The following is a 6,211-nucleotide window of genomic DNA, read 5'->3' on the forward strand; positions in this document are numbered from 1 at the left end:
CACCTGATGTGGAGAGCTGACTCATTTGAAAAGACCCTGATTCTGGGAAAGATTGAGGGCAGGAGGAGAAGGAAACAACAGAGGATGAGATGGTTGGATGGCATCACTGACACAATGGACATGGGTTTGAGTGGACTCCGGGAGTTGGTGATGGACAGGGAGGCCTGGTGTACTGTGGTTCATGGGGTCACAAAGAGTCGGACACAACTGAGTGACTGAACTGAATTGAACTGATAGAATGTAACAGAGACTTCCAACTATAGTTCCAAGGATTTACTGCCCAGCTAAGACAGCCGTAGTAGTGAATTACAATACCAATGTTACAACAGCCTACTGTTTTAGTCAGATTACTTCTTTTCACCTGGTATCATTACACTGTACATATTCATACTCATATATACTGGTCAAGAGAAGAGAGCTTTGGTCAGTGGTAGAACAAACAGAACCAAATCCTAGTATGGTTTGATAGTTAACATTTGCTCCAACATTTGCTCTAAAGCATTGTCCAAAACTTGAGACAATTTCTCATGCCTATAGCATGAACCAAAAGAATTCTAGAACCTCAAAACACATAGCCCAGCAAGGAGATCACTCTGTCTCTAAAGGGAGCCTGGGACTGTGAATCACACTGTCTCAGGTCCAATTCCTGGTTCTCATAATATTTAGCTGTGTGGCTCTGGGCAGGCATTCACTTAACCCTCTTGAGCCCCTTCTCTCTCATCTCTAAAATGAGGGTGATGATACCTATCTGACAAGATAATGTGAGGATTCAACTATTTATGTCTCTGCTTCCAGTGACTGGCACATGGCAAGCACTCAATAAACGTAGTTATTATTATACATGGATAATAATTATAACAGTCGCAAAAATGTAAAATGATTCATAAGAGCACAGCAGACTGAGGCATAGCTGAAATTGCTACAATTCACTGCCCAAACGACATACAACATTTACCTGCAGTTCAATTTTCCTTTTTTACCAAATTAAGTCCTGCAGTGTGATGGAGAAGAATGATTCTTTGCCAGGATTGTAGATATATTTCCGAGGTGAAATACAAAATGAGAACCTGTCTCACTGCAACCGAGTAGGCTTGTGGTGACGTTTCTACTGAAGCTGTCAGTAGAGGATCTGAAAGAATTTTGCAAAGTACTGGACATGATGTTCAGCTACTTAAAAAGCTGACAAGTACTAAGCAATATATTGCCTTGTTATAAATAGCAAGTGAGTGTCACGTTCTTTTCTCTCTTCACCAGATTACATGATTGACTAAGTCACCATATGTTAGGTGGAAACAAATGTTTAAAGGCTTCTAACTAAGCAATATTTCTATCTTTCTTCTAAGTCTGATATTTTTTACCATGAATACATTTTAAAATTAATTTTTATTGGAGTGTGGTTAATTTACAATGTTGTGTTTCTGCTGTACAGCCAAGTGAGTCAGTTAAATATGTACATATATTCACTCTTTTTTAGAGTCTATCGCCTTATAGGTCATTACAGAGTACTGAGTAGAGTTCCCTGTGCTATACGATAGGTCTTTACTAGTTACCTATTTTATAGATAGTAGTGTGTATAGGTCCATCCCAATTTCCCAATTTATCCCTCCCACCTATTTCCCCCTTGGTAACCCTGTTTGTTTTTTACATCTGTGATTCTATTTCTGTTTTATAAATAGGTTTGTTTGCACCATTTTAAAATATTTCACATATAAGTGGTATCACGTGGTCTTTGTCTTTCTCCGTCTTACTTCATTCAGTATAACAATCTCTAGGCCCATCCTAGTTGCTGTAAATGGCACTATTTCATTCTTTTTTATAGCTGAGTACTATTCCATTGTTTATATGTACCACATTTTCTTCATTCATTGAACTGTCAATGGGTATTCAGGTTGCTTTTATGTCCTGATTATTGAAATAGTGCGGCAATGCACATTGGGGTGCATGTATCTTTTCTAATTATGGTCTTCTCCAGATTTATGCCCAAGAGTGGGACTGCTAGGTCACATGGTAGCTCTATTTTTGGTTTTTTAAGGAACTCCATAGTGTTCTCCATAGTGCTGTACCAATTTACATCTTCGCCAAGAGTGTAGGAGGGTGCCCTTGTCTTCACACCCTCTCCTGTATTTGTTTGTCAGTTTTTGATGATGGCCATTCTGACCAGTATGAGTACATTTTTGACTATTCTAACACTAACATTTTAGCTACCCTAACATTTAAGTCAACCAGAGTTGTTTAAGAAATAGACAAATGTGGACTTCTTAGTGATCCAGTGGTTAGGAATCACCTCCCAATGCAGGATACGTGGGTTTAGTCCCTGCTCTGGGAAGATTCCACATGCCATGGGGCAATTAAGCCAGTGTGCCGCAATCACTGAGCCCACACTCTAGAGCCCGTGCTTTGCAATAGGAGAAGCCAATGCAATGAGAAGCCCACGCACCACAATGAAGGGCAGCCCCTACATGCTGCAGCTAGAGAAAGCCCGTGCACAGCAGCAAAGGCCCAGTGCAGCCATAAATAAATATTTTTAAAAATAAATAGACAAATGTGAAGATATCTTACAAAATGAAAAATCAGTTTAATGTATGGATTCCAAACTCTGTGAAAGTCACCATGAGCCTATTTCCCAGGGTTGGTTTCTTTCCTGCCTTGTGGTCTGTGGCTGACTCAGCTGCCCAGATTCCCTGCCTGGGCTTGGGTAGAATCCAGGTGCAAAGCCTGCCATTTAGGAAGATCATTTTAAGGTTTATTTATTTAGGTCTTTGATTTTTCGCATCAGCATTTTGTAATTTTCCACACGTAGAACCTGTACACATTTTGTTAAGTGTATAACCCAAGTATTTCATTTTCTTTGGAATAAACCATAAATGGTGGAAAGGTTAAGAATCTTGAAAATTTTGTTTTTATTAACAGCAACAAATAAACAGATCTTAAATGTGCAGTTTCAGTGGGTTTTAGCAACTGTATACACTGTCACCACTGAACAATACAGCATAGAGAATATTTCTGTAGATGAAAGAGTGGATGTTCTTCACCCCCCATGACACATTCACTGTTCTTTAAAAAAAAAAATTTGGCCACATCCAGCAGCTTGTGGGCCCTTAGTTTCCCAACTAGGGATAGAACCCTCGCTCTCTGCATTGGAAGGCAGAGTTTTAATCACTGGACCACCCGGGAAGTCCCAACATAGAGAACATTTCTGTCACCAAAGAAAGTTTCCAACATTCCTTGGAATACCTCTTTCCAGTCAATTACTGATCCCATATTCTCACACTTAGGCCCACAATGTCTTCTCATTTTGTTCCTAGGGCTAAAAAGTTATTAAACTCTAAACTGTATTAACATGGAATTTTACATCATCTTAGGCTAGATTGCCCCACATAATGGTGACTGTCTGAAAGAGCTTACGTTGGAAGAATGAGATACTGATGTCAATTAAAATATTGGTGACCTTGTTCAAAAAATGTTTCTTAATGAAATTTTTAAACATTTTCTTATAAGAGTATTTAATTGAAGTGATACTTTTTTTTTTCTATTTTGAACTTTTAGAGTTTGAAAGTTCATTATTCTGATTGAAAATTTTATTTCAAATGTTTTGACTTCATGCGCAAAGATAGATGGATAGAAATAGAACTAGGGAGAAATGTGGATCATTTTTTACGTGTCTCTGCATTTTTCCAAACTTTTTGCTACAACCATATGCTGCTCTTAGAATAAAGCAATAACATTTGCGTAAAATGTATTTTTAAAATAATCATGTTGAATCCCTGTATATGACCTTTGGTCAAAGTGTCAGGTAAGTGTTCTCATTTAAGAAGCCCCACAGTCTACCAGCTGTGGTACTTCTGTTTCTCCTCACCTAAACAATAATTGGCCCCCTTGGTGCTTTTATATGGACTGTGATGCATTCTGGGAAAAGATAAAAGACACCATTATAGATAAGAGAAAGTGTTGACCAGGTTTGTTATACTCACAGGAAGAGGCAAAGTTCCATTTCTCAGAATTTTAATATATATTCTTTCCAGCTCATAATACATATAATTTCTTTTTCTCTCTTTTTTTTTGAGGAAAAATGAGTAGAGATTTAAAAAGCAATGTGAGTTCAGTGAAATGATCATGCCACCTGTGCTGGACTGGATTTACCTGACCTTGGTATTCAAAACCCTGATGCTTCACAGCTGCTAATGAATCATGCTTCAGGCAAGCTAGGTGTTGAGTTTATGTTTCATTTACATGCATTCCACTTTTGTGGATACCCTAAAATTAATGCTGAATATGCCCTATTGATAACTATGCCATGAGATAAATCAGCTTAACTGCTTTAATAGCTTTACCTTTTATTAGAACCACTATAATTAATCTTTGACAATGAAACATTTCTTGATTAAACATTTTAAATACCAAATATAATTGTTTAAGCTTAGTTACAGTCTATTAACTGCCCCCCTTTTTTTGGAGGTTAATAACAGTTTACTTCAGTGTTGTTTACTAGAACTTTCTGTGCAACAGAAATGATCTCTCCCTGTGCTACCAAATGTGTGAGATGCCAGCCACACATGACCAGTAAGCCCTTGAAATGTGGCCAGTGTGACTCAGGAATTGACTCCCCTTTATTTGATTTTAAACAAATTACCATTTAGATTTAAATAACCCCATGTGGCCAGTGGCTACTGTGTTGGCTGGTGAAGTTTCAAAGAGTAAGGTTCAAACAAAGATAAAAGACAGCTCCCACTGTATACAAGGAAATGGCAATCCACTCTGGGACTATTGCCTGGAGAATCCCATGGACAGAGGAGCCTGGTAGGCTACAGTCCATGGAGTCGCAAAGAGTCGGACATGACTGAACGACTTCACTTCACTTCACTTCACTGTATACAAAGATTTTTCGGTTCGTGTATGAATTGGATATTCAGCTTCTGTCGCTGAAATTCATAACTGTGTGAGAAACATGAGGTCTGCTGAAACCAAAGAAACAAAATGGTGATTAACTTGCTTTCATATTTTAATGTGATTTATAGACATGTTAGACCAATCAAGACCAGATTGCTTTTCTGATATGAAGGAACAAAACATTCAGTACTTTGGACAACACCTTCCGCTTCCCATTCTGTGTCTTAGAGATGGTTGATTGATTACCTAAGTTCATTGTCATTGAGTAATTAGAAGTATTTTTGGTCTATGGCCATAGCACCCTGAACACTCCTGATTTCATCTCATCTTGGAAGCTAAGCAGGGTCTGGCATGGTTAGTACTTGCATGGGAGAAGCATTTTTGTAAACAACGGTTTCAGTTTTGTAGAATGATTGAAGGGTTATTCCTTAAGGCAGTTCAGTTCAGTTTAGTTCAGTCGCTCAGTCATGTCCAACTCTTTGCCACCCATGAACCACAGCATGCTAGGCCTCCCTGTCCATCACCAACTCCTGGAGCCTACCCAAACTCATGTCCATCGAGTCGGTGATGCCATCCAACCATCTCATCCTCTGTCGTCCCCTTCTCCTCCTGCCCTCAATCTTTCCCAGATTCAGGGTCTTTTCAAATGAGTCAGCTCTTTGCATCAGGTGGCCAAAGTATTGGAGTTTCAGCTTCAACATCAGTCCCTCCAATGAATACCCAGGACTGATCTCGTTAGGATGGACTGGGTTGGATCTCCTTGCAGTCCAAGGGACTTTTAGGAGCCTTCTCCAACACCACAGTTCAAAAGCATCAATTCTTCGGCACTCAACTTTCTTTATAGTCCAACTCTCATATCCATACATGACTACTGGAAAAGCCATAGCCTTGACTTTGTTGACAAAGTAATGTCTCTGCTTTTTAATATGCTGTCTAAGTTGGTCATAACTTTCCTTCCAAGGAGTAAGCATCTTTTAATTTCATGGCTGCGGTTACCATCTGTGGTGATTTTGGAGCCCAAAAAATAGTTAGCCACTGTTTCCATTACTTCCCTGTCTATTTGCCATGAAGTGATGGGATGAGATGCCATGATCTTCGTTTTCTGAATGTTGAGCTTTAAGCCAACTTTTTCACTCTCCTCTTTCACTTTCATCAAGAGGCTCTTTAGTTCTTCTTCACTTTCTGCCATAAGGGTGGTGTCATCTGCATATCTGAGGTTATTGATATTTCTCCTGGCAATCTTGATTCCAGCTTGTGCTTCATCCAGCCCAGCATTTCTCATGATGTACTCTGCATATAATTTAAATAAGCAGGGTGACAATAT

Source organism: Bison bison, unplaced genomic scaffold (assembly GCF_000754665.1).
Source record: "Bison bison bison isolate TAMUID 2011002044 unplaced genomic scaffold, Bison_UMD1.0 scf7180017864307, whole genome shotgun sequence".
NCBI classification, from domain to species: Eukaryota; Metazoa; Chordata; class Mammalia; order Artiodactyla; family Bovidae; genus Bison; species Bison bison.